Here is a 10,553-nt window from a genome sequence, read left to right as displayed (position 1 = left end):
TATCTTGCTCACATTTGTAAATAGTTTATTTATTACACATTTCTTGACCTTTTAACCTAATGCATGCCATGTGTTTCTTGCCATGTGGCCATGGGTGGTTGCTGTGACTAATTCAGTCCATCAGTGGCCAATATAATTATGTTCCTCTTCAATTCTGTTAAAAGAAAAGAGATACTACTACCTAACTTGTAAAAGGATTTGTTGGACCAGCACTTGTCCAGTATGGTAGCCACTAGTCACATTTGGCTAAATTTAAAGTAAATGAATGAAATAAAATTTGAAACTTAATCTCTCATAAATCGTATTTCAAGTTCTCAATATTCACATGTCTAGTGGCTACAACATTGGGCAGGGATAGGGCATTTCCATCATTGCAGAAAGCAATGCATTAGACAATTATTTGAATAGTAAGTATGCAATTTAAAATCTACAATGGGACAACATTTATAGTTTTGAAAACTATTTATGAAATGGAAATTATTTTTCTTATATTCATTATCCTATAAAATCAGTCTATTCAAAAATTATTTTCAAAAATAAATTTTTTCTTAAAATTATTAATAAATACTATATATCTGATCTATGTAGACTGAAGCAAATTTTTAAAGCTTATTTATGTTGTGTATCTGAACATTAAAAATAATATAAGCATAATGTATTAGATTTACTTCAAATATAGGTGCTATATTAGTTTCCTGTGACTGCCATAACCAAATACTGCAAACATGGTGACTTAAAACAACACAAATTGATTCTCTCACAGTTCAAGTCCAGAAGTCCAAAATCAAGATATCAATGCTTCCTTCAGAGGCTCTAAAAGAGATTCTGTTCCTTGTCTCTTCCAGCATCTGACAGCTGCCAGCTTTCCTTGGCTTGTGACTGCATATGCCTCAATCTTCACATGGTTTTTCCTTCCGTTTGTATGCCTCTGCTTTGTGTATCTTTTATAGGAACACTTGTCATTGAATGAGGGCCCTCCTGGATAAGACAGGATGATATCCTCATCTCAAGACCTTTAACTTAGTTGCATTTGCAAAGACCCCTTTCCAAGTAAGGTGACATTCACAGGTTCTGGTAATTAGGACATAAGCATTTATTTAGGGGCCGCTATTCAACCCACTGTAGAGTTTTTTGCATATTATATTCACTTGTGGCTTCTCTAATCAAGAGATTAGGGTAAACTCTTATCTGGTCTGACCTTGGGACTTGCTTTGACCAGTAGAATGCAGCAGACATGACATTCTAGGACTTTTAGGTCCAGTCCTACAATGGTCACATAGCCTCTGCTTTTGATCAGAGGGAAAAACAGCTGCTATGTAAGGAAGTTCACTTATTGTCCTGGAGAGAGTGGCTACATGGAGAGAAAAAAAACCTCTGAAGCATGAAACACTATGGAGGGATGGAGAAAGAGACCCAGCCAGCCCCTGAACTAAAGGTAAAAACTGGAAGAACAACGGGACTATTTATGGAGGTTAGAAGAGCAATAAGCAAATTATTATTGGAGACTGGAGAAGAATGCCCAATATTAAATAGTGGGGAAACATTTGACAAAACTATTATGTGCAAGAATATAAAGATAAAAAATATACCTAAGGAGTCTGTGGAACTGGCTAAGCAGGTTTCCAGGCAGAATTCTGAATGTGCCAATTGGCTTCCAATATGGTTTATCTGTGTCCCCACCCAAATCTCATCCTGAATTGTAACTCCCACAATTCCCACGTGTGGAGGGAGGAACCTGATGGGAGGTAATTGAATTATGGGGGCGGGTCTTTCTTGTGCTGTTCTCATGATAGTGAGTCTCATGAGATCTGATGGTTTTAAAGACAGGAGTTTCCTTGCACAAGCTCTCTTCTCTCATCTGCTGCCATGAGACATTCACCTTCCACCAGGATTGTGAGGCTGTCCCAGGCATGTGGAACTTTAAGTTCATTAAACTTTTTTTTTTTAACGGGAGGAAGGCATTTTTCAAATCAGGTGGAGACACGCAGTCACAGGAGGTGGGTCCAGGCAGGGGCTGCTCGCTGTCCACACCCACCTCCCCATCTGGACACAACTGTAGGAAGAGCATCCCCTGGCTGACAGCGTTCACAGCAGGTGCAGTGATGCACGGTGACTCCACTGTAACGTCCTGGGGCAGGTAGGGGTGGATGCTGCAGCGCCGTCTAAATGCAGGCAACAGGGCCACCTGCAGGGTTCCGGCAGCTGTTCCTGCCCTCTCGCAGCAAGCTGAGCAGGCCTCCATAGGAAGATGTCTGCTTGGGCGGGACACCGAAGAACAGCTGTCCTATGCAGTCGAGGTACTTCGTTGTACATAGGGTCCCGCCGGAGGGATGGCTGGTACTGCTCACATAGCACGGTGAACACCGTTAGCTTTCCGCCATCCACAGCCAGCCGCAGGAACCAGATGAAGTTGAGCAGCGGCTCCATGAAGTTGAGCAGCGGCTGCCATCCTCGATGGACGGGTGCTTCTGGGTGTACGTCGTGAAGACCACAGATGCGCTACTTTTGTTTTTTAAACAGAGAAACTGTAGCACGGCCTGGGCCACAAACATGTCCACCTCGCTGCGGAAGCCCCGGGATGTGGATTTTGTTGTAAATTGTCCAGTCTTGGTTATGTCTTTATCAGCAGCATGAAAACAGACTAATTGGTACCAGTAGAGTGGGGCACTGCTGAAAAGATACCCAAAAACGTGAAAGCAACTTTAGAAATGGGTAACAGGCAGAGGTTGGAACAGTCTGGAAGGCTCAGAAGAAGACAGGAAAATGTGAGAAAATTTGGAACTTTCTAGAGACTTGTTGAATAGCTTTGCCAAAAATGCTGATAGCAACATGGAAAATAATGTCCCTGCTGAGGTGGTCTCAGGTGGAAACAAGAAACTTGTTATAGGAATGGGAACAAAGGTGTTTCTTATTATGTTTTAGCAAAGAGACTGGTGGCATTTTGCCCCTGCCCTAGAGAGGTATGAAACTTTGAACTTAAGAGACATGATTTAGGGTATCTGGCAGAAGAAATTTCTAAGTAGCACATCATTTAAAAGGTGACTTGTGTGTTGTTAAAAGCATTGAGTTTTATAAGAGAAGCAGAGCATAAAAGTTCAGAACATTTGTAGCCTGACAATTCAATAGAAAAGAAAACCCCATTTTCTGAGGGAAAATTCAAGCTGGCTGCAGAAATTTGCATAAGTAACTAGGAGCTGAATGTTAATCCCCAAGACAATGGGGTAAATGTCTCCAGGACATGTCAGAGGTCTTCATGGCAGCCCCTTCCATCAGAGGCCTGGAGGGCTAGGAGGAAAAAGTGGTTTCATGGGTGGGGCCCAAGGTACCCATGCTGATTGCAGCCTAGGCCATGGCTCAGGCTGTGGCTTCCGAGGGTGCAGGCCTCATGTTCTGGCAGCTTCCATGTGGTGTTGAGCCTGCCAATGCACAGAAGTCAAGAATTGGGGTTTGGGAATCTCTGCCTAGATTTCAGAGGATGTATGGAAACACCTAGATATTCAGGCAGAAGTTTGCTGCAGGAGTGGGGATCTGAGGGAACCTCTGCTAGGGCAGTGAGGAAGATAAATGTGTGGTTGAAGCCCCCACACAGAGTCCCGACTGTGGCAATGTGTAGTTGAGCTGTAAGAAGAGGGCCACCATCTTCCATCCCCCAGATTCACCCACAGCTTGCACCGTGCACCTAGAAAAACCACAGACACTCAATGCCAGGCATGAAGGCAGCCAGGAGGGGGACTATACCCTGCAAAGCCACAGAGGTGGAGCTTCCCAAGACCATGGAAACCTACCTCTTGCATCAGTGTGACCTGGATGTGAGACTGGAGTCAAAGGAGATCATTTTGGAGCTTTAAGATTTGACTGACCCACTAGATTTTAGACTTGCATGGGGCCTATAGCCCCTTCGTTTTGGCCAATTTGTCTCATTTGGAATGGCTGTTTTTACCCAATGCCTGTACCCCATTGTATCTAGAAAGAAACTAACTTGCTTTTGATTTTACAGGCTCATAGGTGGAAGGAACTTGCTTTGTCCTAGATGAAACTTTGGACTATGGACTTTTGAGTTAATGCTGCAATGAGTTAAGACTTTGGGGGACTGTTGGGAAGGCATGATTCATTTTGAAATGTGAGGAAATGAGATTTGGGAGGGACCAGGGACACGTTGGTATGTTTTGGCTGTGTTCCTACCAAAATCTCATCTTGGATTGTAACTCCCACAATTCCCATCGTCATGGGAGGAACCTGGTGGGAAGTGATTGAAGTATGAGTGTGGGTCTTTCTTGTGCTGTTCTCTAGATAGTGAATATCTCATGAGATCTGATGGTTTTAGAAAATGGGAGTTTCCCTGCATACACCCTCTTCTCTTGTCTGCTGTCATGTGAGTCATGCCTTTCACCTTTCACCATGATTTTGAGGTCTCTCCAGCCACATGGAACTGTAAGTCCATTAAACCTCTTTGTTTTGTTATAAATTGCCCCGTCTTGAGTATGTCTTTATAGCAGCATGAAAATGAACTAATACAGCCTCTTATTACTTACATATTATAAGGCATTACAAAAATGATATTGACTAAAGAGGAATGATTCCATTTTCAAGTCAAATTCAGAGAAAATATTTCCAACCGAGGGCTTGCTAAGTTGTAAAATAAAATATTTTCTCTTTCCACATTCTTGAGTTAGAAAAATGTTCTGAAAGTGAGAAAGGGCCCCAGGAAAAAGATAGAATTCAGGACATTGTCAATAAGACATAGCCTTAGCGTAAAGATCACATCAACAGTGTAGTACAAGAACCCTAATTTAACTCAGTGCCTTGTCAACCTTCTCAGCTAAACAAAACAGCTTGTAACAATTTTAAAAGTATTGTTCCACAACACTGACTCAAAGCCTGCATTAGAGAGGGGCTTGTCTTGAAGAGATTTGTATGTGTGACTTTTTCACTTATAATTTGATTTATTTGATTTCAGATTTAGACTTTGATACACAGAAAGCACATTACATTTCTTAAGGTTTATATCAGCTCAAACTAAAAAGTACATGGAAGGTGCAAAATGAAAAAAGGTAATTTTTTCATTTCATTGTTCTCTGAGCCCTCAACTTGCTTTGCAAAAGGTAGACTAAGACAGCTGCATGATGGCAAACGTGAAAAATTTCTTGGTAACAAAGGAAATATGATTCAGAGGGTAGAGCCCAGAGCCCAGCAGACAAAAATATAAGCTATTAGAAGCAATGAATTAGCTAATCATTTCTATATAGCAAAACTGAACCCAAATCAAGAAACATTCCTTGCCTCCAGATTAGGGGACACTGATAAGATAAGCCTGGCTGTATTACAGAATTGCTATTGGCTGCTGACTACTATGTGCCTTCATTTCTCCATGTTATAAATGAGTGTCTAATGTGGTTATTCTGTTCTGTCTTAACACTATATTGCTGGGCATGGAGGTACAGATAACTTGCGTTTTTGCTTCATAGTTCATATCAAAAGGAGCTGCATGTATGAAATTTCATGCACATCCATATGATCCCAATTGCAGATCAAGAGATACTGGGCATTGAATTTGATACAATTTGTTGAGACTTCAGGGGTCTTTGGAGCAGTTGACTTTATGTGGATTTTTGTAGCCAGAGAGCAGACTGTGGAAGATTGTATGTAACTATGGTCAGTAAGATGTATTTGTGCACTTGCCAGTTCTCTGACCAAGAGAGTACGTGTGTTTACCCACACCTTGAATCTGCACAGAACTTGTGATATTTTTGACAAGTTTAATGCAGCAGAAGTCGTATTCTTGGATTTTTGAGCCCAGATATTCTAATGTTGTACAGCTTCTTTTTTAGCTCAGAGAGGAAACAAGAAGCTACATAAAGAATCCATGTAAAGAGAGAGCATGTGCAGGAAAAGAGGCCCCAGAGTATAAGAGCCTATGAAGGGAGAGAGAGAGAGAGGATCAGCCAGGTCCCAGTCACTTCTGTCAAACATTTGAGAAACATGACATGTATAAAACTATCATGGATTCTCCAACCAATGTACATGCTGCAGAAATGAGCTTTCCCTTTTGAGCACTGCTTGAATTCCTGAACAATAGAACTGTGAGAGTTAAATGATTGTTTTAAGTCAATAGTGTGAAGCAGGTTCACTGTGCACTGGTTACCAAGTTGTTTGAGTCCAGTGAGAAAGAACACTCACATACAAGTTCATGAAGCAGGCTTATTACTTACAGATAGTGAGCAAGGGACATCAGAAGCCTAGGATTCACTATGAACCAGTCCCCTCTCTACAGGCGGCAGAGGGGTGTCATACACCCATAACTAAGTACATGCTTTATTTTAAAGAGTGCAGTTTACTTTGCTGGGAATTAACAGCAAAGAAAAGAGAAGGTATTGAGTCCCTAGTAATTGTAGAGTTTACAAAAAGTGAATTGATGATTGCCATTAAATAAACTATGTATCACAAAACAATGTCAACTAGATGAATAAACAAAATGACTGGGGAGTGACAGCGAGCAGGAGATTTGTGTCTCTATTAAGTAAAACAGAGATGATTTTTCTTGCAAATGGTCTTTTTGGAAAACTTGACACAAGTGAACATGGACATTTTTGTCACTTCTTCCTTGAAACCATGCAAATATGCAACTGAAAGACAGGGTATGATGCAGGTTAATAATACAAATCACCAAGCTCATTATCACTGAGAATCATAAAGATGCAGAGAGAACACACATCTTAACCAATTGGAACTACTTAGCATGGTTTTCACAGTTAAATATTATAGTTCTATGATAAATAGATCAAAAACTTTGATAATAAAATTATTTTATAGATTTGTCACTTGTATGAAATAATGCACCTGTGCCTTCAGTATTTCTTACTGATGATTTCTTTTCTTTTTTTCTGTCAATATGTCATATTTCAGTTTTGACATTTTAAAGCCTTTGGTTTGATGAGAGGTTTTTCACCCTGGAAAAATGCATGTGGTTGGATTCTGGAAGAGTAACGGGTTTGTTCTTGGGTCCATTGGGATGAAAATGATAGTAGTGAGAGATAAGAGGAGAACCACCAGAGGGATATCCTGTAGGCAGGTATGTTTAGGAAAGAGAACATATGGAGGGTAAGAAGTTGGATTCTTAAAAATATATATTTAATAAGTTCAGCTTTTATTTTAGATTCAGGTACATGTGCAAGTTTTTTACATGGGCATATTGTGTGATGCTGAGGTTTAGGGTGTGAATGATCCCATCGCTCAAGCAGTGGGCATAGTACCCGGAAGGTAGACTTTCGGCCTCTTGCCTCCCTCCCCCCACCCCCTAGTAGTCTCCAGTGCCTATTCCCATGTTTATGTCCATGAGTATCCAACGCTTAGCTCCCACTTATAAGTGAGAACATGCGGTATTTGGTTTTCTGTTCTTGCCTTAATTCACTGAAGAAACTGGATTCTCTAAAGCCACTCCACACCCAACTAAAGTCTCTTAGGGCAAGTTTGCACGTACTCTGATATACCCAGACTCTTTTGAAGAGTGCTAGTTCACATTATCTTACATTTGGTAATCAAGCTTTTTAATTGTTTATCCACAATGGGTTAATAGGCACTACACTGTCATAGCCTGCAGTGTTGATGTATTCATTTCTGCCCAGGAAGGCTATTTTGTGTGAGTCTCATTTTTGTGACTTTAAATTAGATGAGACTTCAAATTTACACATTTTCTTCTATCTCTCTGTGCTTTATTACATGGTTAAGTGCTTTAAGATTTATTGAATCCAGTTGTTTTATTTCTCAGTAATCACCAGAACTCACCTAATTTGATTATGCCAATCTGTTATTTTCAAGAATTGTTTTTTTAAAATTTCCTTTCCCAGTTAATATTGTATTTGTGGCTTTCTTGATTTAAAAATATATTAAGAAATATAATTTTATGAAAGATCATTTGAAAAAGTTTGCTGAAGCATTTTTTTCCTTAGGCTATAACAAAGCTTAATAACAAAGAATGTATTCTAGAGTAATTTTTGGGGCAAATTCTAAAACACATTGCTTGCAGTGATCTCCACCCTTTCCTCATGAATACAAAGTCGTGTGTTTCTGTTTTTCTGGGTATAGAAGCGGATAGCAGAATGATGTAACTCCTTATTCACAACATCCTTGCAGCCCCACATTAAAAACATTTTTGCTTAAATAATGAGCATTTTTGCTCGTCCATAAAGAACCCACATGAGACACAAAAAAATGTTTTTCCCAGATGGTCCTTTTTGCATTAAAATTACTAACTCAGACATCAAAAGCAAACAATAAAAGTGTTGAAATATGTAATTTGGGCCAAAACAACAGAGCCTTGAACTTCCATGGGCTTTGCAATTTTAAGAGAACAGCTGGGTGTGCGCAGGCAGTCAGCCCAGCTATGACTCTCAGCCTTGTGTTTCTTTCTCTATATAGTCACTATGGGTACAGTTTCCTTCTTTTGGAAATGGAAGCATGGTTATAATCATTCTTGAACTTGAGAAAGGCATAGGGATTTCCTTACCTTTTATAAAGGGGGAAAACTGTTTTTAGTATTTATGGTGTATCAGTTGTTTTTGTTTTGCTATTCATTTGCCTTTTTTTGCTGGTAAAATAACCAGTATTTTTCTTGGGGAACTACCTCTTCACAGAATCAACCATTGGGTGTTCCAGAAGACATATAGCCTAGATTTCAAGTCCTCTAGGAATCAGCCATATCTAATCTAATCACAACTTCAATCATTCTTTTCTGGATACAGCCACAGAGCTGGAGGTACTGATCCAAGGAAGTTTCAGTATCAGCCGTGCACTAAGTCCAGAATGAGTGCTTCCTCTGTCTGATTAAGGCCCTGACACTGAATTAGGGTCGTCAATGCAGGCTCTTCTCCCTTATCGCAAATACTGTCTTGGGATTTAATTGTCTTTGCTGGTCATCTCCACCAGGGCTTTGGAGGCCCATTAGGCCATTTGACAACTCTGACCTTGAGAGTGGGAGTCTAAATTGGACACTAACTTGAGGAGGGCTATGAGACTCCATCTACTCAAAGGGCCAGAGCCCTGGGGCTAGATCCCACAAAGATCCAATTATCTCTCCTTATCAACTCACATGGATAATTATTTCCTTTACATTTATATCACACAGGGGACTATTTTGGGATTCCCCCATCCGCCCTGGAAAAGAAGCCAGCTCCAAAGATAAGCTGACCTCTCCATCATCAGAGAAAGAAAACCATCAACAAATTTTAAGGAACCTGTTACCAGTTTAAAAGAAAATAGTACCATATATACGTATTTATAGTGCATCTTTAAAAGAATTAGAGTATATATATTTAATTTTTTAACTGTGATGATTGCTTCCTGCTCCTCTCCTCCTTCATGGGCTCCCTGGAGTCCGTGCAAGCTGGCCAGGATGTCTCAGGCTGAGTCTGAGAAAGCTGTGGAAGATGTTAAGCACCTTAAGACCAAGCCAGGGGATGATGAGATGCTGTTCATCTATGGCCACTACAAACAAGCAACTGTGGGCTACCTAAATACTTGGGATGTTGGACTTCAAGGGCAAGGCCAGGTGGGATGCCTGGAATGAGCTGAAAGGGACTACCAAGGAAGATGCCATGAAAGCTTATGTCAACAAAGTAGAAGAGCTAAAGAAAAAAACACGAAATGTAAGAGACTGGATTTGATTGCCAGCCATGCATTTATCCTAAGCTGAGACAATGCCTTGTTTTTTCCAATACTGAAGACGCGAATTAGGGAAAATAACGAGTTAACCCAGCTCCTCAAGGCTGCTCACCACAGAACTCAAACAGATTAGGTGCTGAAATGATTACTGACCTTCCTTGAGTAGTTTTCTGAGATCAGTTAAAAGTGTATTTGTGACTTAAAAAAATTATAATGAACACAGGTTTTGGATAATTAAGGAGCAACCTCAAGTTTCTGAGATCCATTATTATAGAAGCATGGAGTAACAATAGGACATTCCAGTTAACAGGAGCCTGAACGCAAGATCATTTGTTGTATTTATTATGTATTTGCATGCACATTGCAAGATCTTAAGAAATTCACTAAGTAGTCATAACCTTTGCTTTCTAGGAATCTTGAATACGAAGTAAAAGATGGGCATTTTCATGATCATCCCAGTGTAAACCTGACACACCCCAGCATTATTAACATTATTCCAGATAATATCTGAATTTCCTTCCACTTTCACTGTGGGTATTGGAAGGGCAAAGAGTAGAAAACAACAACTTAGGGAATGAGCAAACATGGAATTGGAATTTGTAAACCATATTCAGGAAGAGACAGCTTTGGCTAGAGCAATAGTTTTAATGGTTTAATGGTTTTTCATTTTTTTTAAGGGTTCTGTTTAGACATTTCAGAATTCTTTGAACTTCCTACTGGCACATGGGGAGTGGGCATCAAGTGGGTGGGGCTATGATGTTCTTAGACACTACAATGAACTGAATGCTTACATTTCCCCCAAAACTTATATGTTCAAATCCTATCTTCAAATGTGATGGTATTAGGAGGTGAGGCCTTTGGAAAGTGATTAGATCATGAGGATGGAGCCCTCATGA

The 10,553-nt window shown here is 40.2% G+C and overlaps 1 protein-coding gene and 1 pseudogene across 24 annotated transcripts in view; one reads left to right on the top strand and one right to left on the bottom strand.

The window, feature by feature from the left end:
• Nucleotides 1-10,553, bottom strand: part of LOC144582171 (uncharacterized) — a 131,678-nt gene that overhangs the window by 91,221 nt on the left and 29,904 nt on the right. Inside the window, exon 1 of one of the 24 annotated variants that reach the window (XR_013534362.1) lies at nucleotides 762-900. The exons of the other annotated variants lie outside the window; for them this stretch is intronic. The gene's annotated coding sequence lies outside the window, so the exon portion shown is untranslated. Of the gene's footprint in view, nucleotides 1-761; nucleotides 901-10,553 lie in introns of those variants that run through there. 24 annotated transcript variants of the gene reach the window in all.
• On the top strand, nucleotides 9,180-9,800 carry LOC144582172 (acyl-CoA-binding protein pseudogene; annotated as a pseudogene).

The sequence above is a fragment of the Callithrix jacchus genome, chromosome 4 (assembly GCF_049354715.1).
Source record: "Callithrix jacchus isolate 240 chromosome 4, calJac240_pri, whole genome shotgun sequence".
Lineage (NCBI taxonomy): Eukaryota > Metazoa > Chordata > Mammalia > Primates > Cebidae > Callithrix > Callithrix jacchus.
The sequence above is the reverse complement of the archived record's forward strand: the minus strand, read 5'-3'. Positions and strand labels throughout refer to the sequence as shown.